This window comes from Priapulus caudatus, unplaced genomic scaffold (genome assembly GCF_000485595.1).
Source record: "Priapulus caudatus unplaced genomic scaffold, Priapulus_caudatus-5.0.1 Scaffold33, whole genome shotgun sequence".
Lineage (NCBI taxonomy): Eukaryota > Metazoa > Priapulida > Priapulimorpha > Priapulimorphida > Priapulidae > Priapulus > Priapulus caudatus.
The window spans coordinates 402731-413840 of record NW_014577094.1 but is presented as its reverse complement, the minus strand read 5'-3'; the positions used below and the strand labels follow the sequence as shown (position 1 = coordinate 413840).

Here is an 11110-nt window from a genome sequence, read left to right as displayed (position 1 = left end):
TTTGCCAGGTATTTTTCACTGAAACGGTGGCTAGCTGTGTGTTTGTTATGCATTAACATATATATCAGTACTAGTATATGGCCAAAGCTAAAATATATTTGCCAAATAAATATGTTGCGGAAGGCCTAAGGCAAAGGGGCTTGCAAAATGCAAAGATGTTGTTTATCGTATAATAGATTATTCTCTCGAGTGACTAAACTTCAATTAAGAACGGGCGGTCTTTCATATAGGTCAGCTATATGCGCCGCCTGACTTTTAGTTCGATTGTGAAAGCACGCATATACAAAGGCGTGCTTTAACCAGAAGACAGTTTGATTTAGCATTCTATGTAGGTTGTTGTTCACCTCGGTATCTTACATTCGTACGCATTTAGCAATTGCGTTTTATTTTTTTCATTTAATTATATCGTCGTCGATTTGGGTCGAGAATCGCATCAGATGCGCCAGTTTTCTACCGCTGGGTGGTTTCGAACGGCTCTGGACACCTATTTTTAATTGCTCCCCTTCCTCCTTTATTCTCATTATAGAAATATGCGCGTGAAGGGATTTTTATATTCGCCGTTTTCATGTTCGATTTTTTGCCGACGATAAAAGAGCCAACGTTATTTTTAATCGGAGCCGTTATAAGCAGACGTGATTTTTTTTATGCTGTTGGTGCACGTTTTTGGCGCGTTCGCGCGTATTGTAGTTTTTGGTTTTTAGTATAGATATGTAAGTGGCAACATGGTTCCGCGCGCGTGTGCACCCTTGATAGTCCGCCGCATGGCCTGGTCGCCTGTGATGTGTTAGATCCAGAAAAAAAGTAGAATGCATGAAGAATGCTTTCCCCCGTCGTGTACGCTGTAACTTGGTGTTTATCTGTGTCGCTTCGTCGTGTCTCGTGTTGTTCTTTATAGCGGATGCACTATAATAACTGCGGTATTCGTGCGTCGTTTGTCTGCGTTCTCGGGCGCCTGCCGTGAATTGACCAATCGATGGGCGCTAGTTGGTCTGTGCGCGGGAATAGCGGTCGAATTGAATTCGGAATTGAATTGAGAACGATGTGGTTTAGTTCTAGACTATGTTGCCATCTTGGTCCGGAGCGAAGAGCTGCCCGTGTAGAGAGCTATATGAGGAAGTACGCGTGAGTGTGTGTGTAAGTGGTGCACGCCCCCCCCCCAAGCTTGGTTCAATGTAAGCATGGGTCGTGGAAAACCAGGAAATGTCCTGGAATTCTTTAAAAAAAACTCTTGCCTTGGGTGTACGAACCCTGTTGGTTTGCATCATGACTATTTGTGCACGAAATAGTGTGCAGGTTTGAGTGGATCCCGAGTGAATGACCTTTGCAGCTGGGGGGGGGGGAACGTACGAACGACATTTCGTTCTATTTGTTCACTCGCGTTGCAGCTCCTGTATGCTTTGAGCAAGCCGAACGGTTCTCTGCACTTGAAAAATAACACGGCGCACCATTGCTGTACGATATCGTTTGCTGTGATTTTGGCGATGGTTGTAAATGTAGATTAATGTTCCCCACTTTGGAAAAATACCTAGTGTTTAACTCGCTCATCTCGCTAATAGGTGGCGCCACTTCGCAAAGGGCAGAGTTAGCGTAGACTTGCCATAATGATGATGAATGTCCGCATATCTATGAGTGGTCACAGTTTATCAGCGCATGAATACATTTCAGCGTGCTAGTTTTAGACTCTATATTAACCCATTAATAATTATACGGTGTCTGGTTAAGTGATATAACCCTTACGTTGTCAGGGATACGTCCTTACGTCCCAGGCTATGAGTCGATGTAGTGGAATAGTATCACACTGCAGAGCAACATTTATAATATGCTTATGTTCATCCGTCTTGTTTTACGTACAAATTCTAGTCTACCGAAATTGCAACAAAACAGGAATGTTGATTTTTTTTATTTAGTTACATTTTTCGTGGATATTGTTGTTTCTTTCCGTTATCTTATTAAAATTCAGCGTGCAGCGTTAAGCAACTGCTAAACGTTTGTGATGTAATTAGGCGCTGTACTATGCTACACATAATTCGTAACGTAGGTCCTGGTGTCGAAATACTCTACTCAAGTTGTTTTGCCGTATTCTGCAGTCATTTTCGCATACATGCTAACAAAATATATGTACGTATAAAAAGGCACAGTATCATTAATAGACTAGATTACTGTTTAGATGGATATAATACAATCAATATATATTTACTGCTTCTATTTTATTTTTCGCTTCATTCTTGTTACAGCAAACCGGAATTCAAAGTGTATTAAACAATACCAAACGAAAGAGAAGGTGAAATGATTAGTAATTACTATGTTGCAGTGTAGTAAGTGGCATACATTGTTTCATTTTGGCCCTGCCCCCAATTCCATCGGCTGACTAAACGTTGTACTGTCGGTTCAATATGTTTTGAGGTTGATGTAATGTTGATAGCCTTGAATTGATACAGATTGACAAATATTTATTGCCCGTTAAGTTTGTTGTTGTTGTGTATTTGGCAAAGGTGAAATAAAAAAAGGCAGTGTAAAACAAGTAGATTAATGTAGGTGTAACTACAAGTTAAAAAAGTAAAACTACTAAAACAAGTTTTGTTTTTACTTATTTTTTGCGCGTGAACCGTGTGTTTATGACTGTTATATAAATCGCGCTCTTTGCATCTAACGTGTTCTCTGCGCAAGGTCGTTATCATGATTAGTTAGCCGCAGACGTGTGCGTCGGTTGTTGTGCGCGTTACAACTAAAACTACCAATAGATGGCAGCACTTGCTGATGTTCCTTGCATAAGATCAGAGCATATAAATCACCGTGATTTATATGCTCTGATAAGATATTGCAGAGTCCAGTCAGCGCGAAATGTGGGGGAAGATAAACAGTGAGAGAAAAAGTAAGAGTGCAATGGAAAAAAGGGAAACCGATGGAGAGGGGACCAAAAATATAGGGAGAGAAACTTTGCGTCCGTAATATACTATATGATTATGTATATATAAATGTAACTAACCTGTAGAGACAGGGTTCTGGCACAGACTAAGGGATATCTGTATCCGTTAGTCTGTGGTTCTGGTCTCGCGAAAGCAAAAATCACGTGCTAGTTTTCTTGACATGTAAACAATCTAATTTGAAATGCAGGTTGGTGCACGTTAGTGAAAAGAATGATGTGCGAGTGTTCCATGACATGTTAGCCTGATGCGAGAACAAATGTTTTCGCGCTAACCCTATCACCAGAAATACACACGGTTAATTTCACGATACGTTCAGTTACATATGTTCGTGTCGTCCCTTGTACTACTAATACTATCAACATAACTACATTTAAATACCCAAGATATGTATGTATATATATATATATATATATATATATATATACACACACATTATATATATATACACATGTTTAACGTTTCAGTAATTAGTTTTACAAAAAACGTACCCCGTAAATTCCTTTATGTCAATCCCTTTTTCCCATTGACTTGTTCGTTTGGAATGGTTATTTTCCAGTATATGCCCCAAGCGTGCCATGTACGTGATTAAATTGTTTCTTCCTTTCACATCGGTTTTAAAATAATCATCACATCGACGATATTTGTTAATGGTTTGTTTTTTGTTGTTAGTAATTTTGTTAGTTGTTACAGAGGGAGTGAACTCAATAAAATATGTAATTAATTACCTGTGGGAGGGATAAAAAGCCCCCTTATCCGCGTTTTGTTCTAGTTCAAAATGTTTCCTTTTGAAATTATTTTAAAAACAAGTACTAATCTTCGATGTTGATGCCCCGCAGTTGCTGTTTGGATCTACTGTTTATTACTCGTCACTGTGGCTTAATATTAATTAGGGGGTGGTAAAACTATAGGCGCAGTTTTATTATTACAAATAACTCGTATAATATAAACGTCCCGTTTCGGCGTACATATGCTCTCAAATATATTCTTTTCTAGTGCGGTTAGTTCTAGCTTCCCCTAAAGCATATACACAAATAATGTAGTATTTCTTTAAAATTTAATTTATTTGGCCATACCTATTCGTTTTTGCGGACAAGCAAACCAAAGGCGAGTACTACATATTTTACTGTGTGAATCCATGTTTGAAGGGATATTGCTTCGATTAATTAGCGTCGAACGACTGTATTATAAATTATTATTATTGTTAGTATAAACAATAATAAATATATCGCGGTTCAATCAAGCATAATTGTTTGCGCGGAAAGAACTGTACAAGAATTTCTATCTCGTTCATAAATGAACATTTCCGCGTCAAATCTATGCTCGGCAATGACTTCTATGTTGACTTTTCTTGCTATTAAACGAAAACGTAACACACATCAGACCTGAACCACTCAGAAATTGTAAGTTTAGGCGTGTGCGTTACACGTTGGAATAGGACCGGGTTGTCCCGGGTTCAATTCTTGTGAGGTAACTTCGTAAAATATTTTAAAACTCTTGTTGAGTAAAATTTAACACATAGATTCTTTCTGAAAATATAAAGAATGGTAAGTTTGGGGGCTAGCGTATCGTGCTGGGCTGGTACTCAAAATATCCGGGTTCAAATCTTGTCAAATATTACGGTAAGATATTTTCGAGATGTTGTTAGATGATGGTGAAATGTAAACACAACTTGACCATGACCAGTGAGGTAAACATTTTGAAAATGGCTCAAGGATATGGCCTTGAGCTCAAGGCTATGGCCTTGGCCTAGTTATGTAGAAATTGTAAAATTGTAAAATGTAATGGCCTTGAGCCCAAGGCCATGGCCTTGAATTCAAGGCCACGGAAAATTGTAAAAATTGTAAAATGTAATGGCCTTGAACTCAAGGCCATGGCCTTGACCTCAAGGCCACGGGAAATGTTAGAAATGGGAAAATTGATCAAGGTCAGTCTCAAGGTCCACGCAACAACAACTCCTGCATTCTACTCTGCTCTACCATACTGCTCTACTGCACTGTACTCTATTGCTTTACTGCTCTACTATACTACTCTGCTGCTCTACTGCACTGTACTCTACTCTACTATATTGCTCTACTGCTCTATTGCACTGTACTCTACTGCTCTAGTTTATTCTACTCTACATGCGGAGATTGCAAGCACCGCAACCAGCGATTCACTGCACTGTATTATCCTACCACTTTACTATTTACTGAAATATGTAGTTTTTTTACAAATTATTGTGAACATTTTTTAAATAATCGCCATCATATAAAAAGTACCTCAAAATTTTTAGTTAAGAGTATATTTATTAGAAGGTATTTCAATCGTGAAAGCATGTGCTAATACGCACGCGCGTGGACTTCAATATAACGAAATAACGTAATAAATGTACGTAATTATAATATATGTAAATTAATAACAAATATAAAAACGCGAGTATATAATTATTCAGGGGACCGTTGTCAGGAACATCTGAAGTAAATTCCTTTGCAAAGGTTTTGACAGTGGCCCGCAGGCGTACACATCATACTCTGAAAATCACGGGGGATGTTTGAGAGCACATGTTCAGAAATATGACTTACCAGTGACAGAGGAATATTAACTAGATCAAATATATTATTTATCTATGAAATTTGTAACGACATTAGTTTATAAAGGCTGACCGATGTATTATTTTACCATAAGGCGAAAAGTGTTTTACAACCACTATTTTTAGTTTAAAGTTCCATTTACAATTGATATACATTGGTGGTTTTACTCAAAGCTTTTAATCACGCATTCATGCTTTAATTTAACCAATATATCCTCTAATAATATTTAAAGAATAAAAATTAAAGAAATATATTATGGATGTAAAATGTTTGTAAAGAGAATATAGCTAGTTAACAACGCGTTTATCATAGCCCGCTTGCAATTGTCGTCGTCATTGGCATCCCACTGACCAGTCAAATCACTGACGAAATGTCGGGTAGCTGTCTACAAGAAGACGTTCTACTTTACGTGATGAGATCAGTACAAATAGTATCAGGAGTGGATAATAGAGATCTCTATTATCAACTCCTGATAGTATCTCCAAACTCAGGTCGTACCCTCCGGTAACCACTGAATCGCTGGCTGCTCGACGTTGCTTCGAAAACGTGTCGATTCTCCGTGTCCTCTGCATGTTTATCCGTTTACGGCGCGGCGATTGGCACTGGAAAAATATTTTATGTGCATAAAATTAATATGAAATTCGACAACGAAAGGCGGATGACGGATCAGTTGCGACCGACAATGAAGTTTGTGCAGTTTTATCTACCCGCCCCTCTCTGTCGCGGGCTCTCTCTCGCGCGCGCGCGTTCTCTCTCTCTCTCTCTCTCTCTTTTTGTTTTCATTTGGCCTTCATTTGGACAAAAATCTGAAAAAATATCTTCCCATTGAGCTAGACACATGAATTTTTGCATGCACGTACCAGACATAATAACCATCCACTGTATGAAGTACGAAAATGGTAGCTTACAGTTAAGGTAAGTAATTCAGGTAATTAATTAGGTTAATTAAAACATTGTGTGTATAGAAATTGATACACAAAAATCTTTGCAGAAACAACTCGCTTTGCAGTCTGAAAGGTTCAATAATTATGCAACAAATGTCACTCAATAGATTAGAACATTTCCAATCCACCACTTTTCAAATCAACGAAATCGGACAATTTATTGCGGATTTAGGTCAATTTTAGCTAGCAGCAAAAATTATGCAAACTTTTTGGAAATCCGTACTTTTTGGACACGCAAATAAACACAAAAAGACAGACTTTTGGCCAGTTTTATTGATGTGACATCGAACATGGATAACTACTAAAGGTATTTACGACAAAAAAAAATCGGCTTTTTACTACTTTTAGGTGAAAAATCACCTATAACTCAGAATGAACATTGAGGTCCTACAGCATGTTTTGATCTGACAGGCTACATATATTATATAAATAAATAAATAAATATATATATATATTTATTTATAGATTAAATAAAATAATATAGATATATTATAGATAGTGAGCAATGAAACGTAGTAATCAACCGTACTATTGATGTCGTGTGCGATACCTACCATGAGCGAGAATGAAAGCAAGGAAACAAGTGAGAGAGAAACCTGGGCGCGCGCGTGTATGTGTGTGCGTGCGTTGGAAAAACAGGCATAGAGCTCGAATATGATGTAAAAGAGCGATATTGAGGGAAAAAGAACTTGAAGAGAAGGCGAATGGGAGAGGAGCGAAAAAACAGGGAGAGGAATTACGCGTCCGTAATACACTATATGCTTTCTCCTCCAGGCAAAATGAGTTAGCTACGGCCAAGGCAGTTCTCCTGAAAACCGTCAATCAGCCCAGCGATATGACTCTGCGCGCGTTATAGTCCATTCACCCAGATGTTAATGGAAAACGCTCTACCGTTCCACTATGGTATTAATGGTACTCAGCATGATATAGATGGAGCGTAGGCACCCATACGTAGGTACGTGTTTATTTAAAGGGACACGCCTCTTGCACATCCGTTGCACCTTCAACCGCCTATGATATATGTCACCACTGAAATATACACAGTGAGCTCGATAGCAACAGTATCCGAACTGACATTGATACTTTATATATTTACCTAAATAAAACGCATTTATCAGCGGTTCCCCCAAACAACAAGTTGACAGATTAACATTGAAATAACGATAACCCGCGATTTTGCTTTGACATACACATTTTAATTTCCAAGTTTACATAATAGTTACATTACTAGCCACACTTTATATCAACTGAACTCTTGCTCTTTGGTTCGTGGGCTGACTAGCTTTAACAAAAGATTCTGCTACGACTTTACTACTAATCTACATTACCGTAACAAAATGCACGGTGTTCCTAACCAGAGACATTCCAACGACGATCGTTACTTCAAGTTATCATCTGGCCTTAAATATAGATTAGCTACATTGAAAAACTATGGATTGTTCCACAAAACCTAATTAACTACACTTTCAGAGCATACGCGGCTTTCCCGCGATCCGCAAACATGCAGCCTCCTCGCTTTTACCGCATTCCGACGACGCCGACAGTATATCTGCACGATTTGTGTGCAGAGAGCGACATACGCGATGTCGCATTACATACAAAGTACCGAGAACATGTTCGCCAGAAAAAAAACACATGCGAATTATACCGAACAACGAAGCTTGGATATTGACGTGTCTGCAATCACTAATGCACGTAATAAGCGCGTGCAGGACGCACACCCTACCCTCGTCCTCGCTTCCTGCTTTTGTGCTGAAAATCTCAAGGATGTTGTGTAATCGTGTGTACATAGCGGCTTATTTTGAAAATACAGTTCCCACGTCCAACGTGACTTCCTTCACCTACAACTTCGCTCGGCAACAATGAGTGCTTGTGGGAAACTGGGTTACTGTGTCCAGGTTAGCCGTGAATTTAAAGTAGTTGGTTCGCACCTTCACGGTCACAGAGAGTCGACGCTATAACCGCAAAGGAAACAGTTGACCTATTTCTGTTCACGCTTACTGGCAAGGATTTGGCCACGCGGACACTGCAGCGACTGCGACTAGTAATTAAACGCGTGTCACTAACAACTGCGCGTTTCTTTACCGCTAGTTCCTCAAACTCTAAAATGAAAGCCGCGTAAAGTGGCGTTAACACGGCATATCATAATAATTAAACACACGTCGATTTGATATCACGGTGGAACATATCAGCAAAATAATGGGGAGAATATGCGAGAGAATGAATCTAAGAGAGCTGACATGATATATAGACTTTAGCGATTAATAACACTACGCTAAGTATTAGGATTCTAATACACGGTACGCACGCATCCTTATGCAACTATAACGCAATGAAACAGAATACCTCAAGTTAACTCAGTAGGGCTGGCTTTATTTGAAACTCATTTATAGGCACCTGAAGTAAACCGAAGTGAATGACAATGAATGAAAGGTGGCGGAGTAGGTCAGACTCTAAGATTTTCACTCGCTACAACTGTACTTACTGTAATATCATCGACAAATCGGTCTCTATACCCACGACGATTTGTCGACCCAGAATACTAATTTAATTTGCGCTAACAAGAGACACCATGCAACGCTACGCAAATTTGAACGGGACGCCAGACATCCCACGACTGGACGCCAACCAAGGCGGCGAGGAGGTAGCCCCCGGTCTGACAAAAAGTTGCGGTGGCATTATCCAATTCAAGTTTGCACGTTACAGAACCGAAGGCAATCACAAAGAGCAATTAATTTTATACCGTCTAACTGCTATTAACCGACACGATTTTATTTTAGGAACAATTATCCAAATATAACGGGAAATACCTATATGTCAATTTAAGAATTAGGCCGCCAATCCTTTTGCTTAAATACATACAATAAGAAGACGACCCTCGTCGTACCCTCTGCTGAAAAGTGTTTGGCGCAACTTATCAGACGTGCACTTGGGTGGCGTCCACGCGAGTCCGTGTAATCAATCCAGTAGTCGTAGTTTTAAACATTTCTTAATAAATCTAATGGGATAAACCAATGAGAACTTTATATGTAGCGTACTTTTAACCTAAATTACTGAACAATAACCCAGACAGAGGGAAGCGATAGAACCTAGAGTAAACGATCGCATTTAAGTATGAATTATAACAGCTACGGAAGCTTCACTTGAGCACGAATTAATTACTCGCGTTAGCGTGATTCGACAATACACGGGGACGCGGGACGCTTCGGCCACCGTGTATACTGACCGGTGAGTATATCCTGGCGATAAGAGAGAAACCGCGTCACGGGGCGTGACCCGCAGAGTCACGAGTGATTCATTTAACGTATGCCTCTGAATGTTGAACAACTGAGCAAGGCTAAGGAGATAATAAAATGCTCGTTTGTGTCTATACGCAATAACATAGCAAATCAACACAGGAATTAGGGGTGATTTAAGTTTTAAACCAAATGTGTTTGCGATCCGGGCTTCTCTCGCTCTTCTCTCCCTCTCTACCTCCTCCTCTCTCTTCTCTGCGTTCCCTCTCTCCTACTTGCCGTTCCTCCCGCCTCCTCTCTGCCATCTTGCTCTCCCCACTTTACCTTGCTCGTTGGCGCTCCCTGCCTTTCTCTCCACCTCTCTCTCTGCCTCCTCTCTGCCCCCTCTCCGTCCCCTCTCCGTCCTCTGCCTTTCTCTTTCACCTCACTGGCGCGGTCGCTCTGCCTCCATCGCTGCCCTCGCTCTCTCCTCTCGATCTTCTCTCTCTGCCTCATCGTCCTCTTCGTCTCTCTCGCTGCATGTCGCTCTCACTGGTGTCTGTTCTCGTGAGGTCTCCGCCTCTCCTCATCTCTCCTCTCGGTCCTCGTTTTCTTTTTCTTCGTCTCTCTCTCTCTCTCGCTCAGTCCATCTCCTCTCTCTCCTCGAGACCGCCACAGCCCTGCGCCTTCTGTCTGCATCGCTCTCTCTGTGATATATATCTCTCTCGCTCTCCTCCCTCCTCTCCTCCCTTCTGCTATCTCTCTGCTCGAAATCTTTTTCTAGATCCTCTCTATCCTCTCCTCTCTCACTCGAACTCTATCTTCTATCCTATCTATCCATCTACTCCTCTATCCTAGCTCTCCCTTTCCTCTTCTCGCTCTCCTCTCTCTCTCTCCTCTATCTTTCCCGTTCTCTGGCTCTCGGCTCTCCCGCCCGCTCTCCTCTTGCGTCACACTCCTCCTTCTCCCTTCCTCGCTCAGCCTCCCCTCTCTCGTCTCCACCGCCCCCTTCCTCGTGAGTCTCTCTCGCTCGTCGTGACTATCTCTCCCTCTCTCGCCCCCCCTCACCTTCTCTGCGGCCTCGCTCGCTCCGCACTCTCTCCTCTGCTGTCGCTCGCTCGCTCTCAGCACGTCATCCTGTCTTGCCGCTCTCTTTCTCCGTCCTTTCTCTATCTGCAGGTCTGTCCATGGTCTCCCCCCCGCTCGGTCCTCCCCACCGCTCGACGCCGTTCTTCTGCGCTCCTCTCTCTCCGTTCTCTCTCTCTGCAATTCATCTATCTTTCCACCTCTCTCGCTCGCTCGTTCGCTCTCGCTTTCCCATCTCTCTGTCAATCGCTCGCCCTCGCACTCTCTGTCTCTCGCTCTCTCTCTTTCTCTCTCTCTCTCTGCATGTCTATCTATCTTTCCACCTCTCTCGCTCGCTCGTTCGCTCTCTCTTTCCCCTCTCTCTGTCA

General features: G+C 41.3%; 1 long non-coding RNA gene across 6 annotated transcripts in view; it reads right to left on the bottom strand.

Annotated features, from left to right (window-relative positions):
* Nucleotides 1–5189: 5189 nt before the first annotated feature.
* Nucleotides 5190–11110, bottom strand: part of LOC106816935 — an 11336-nt gene continuing 5415 nt past the window's right edge. For all 6 annotated transcript variants that reach the window (XR_001394960.1, XR_001394963.1, XR_001394959.1 and 3 more), the window contains one exon: nucleotides 5190–6099. This is a non-coding gene — a long non-coding RNA (uncharacterized LOC106816935). The remainder of the gene's footprint in view (nucleotides 6100–11110) is intronic.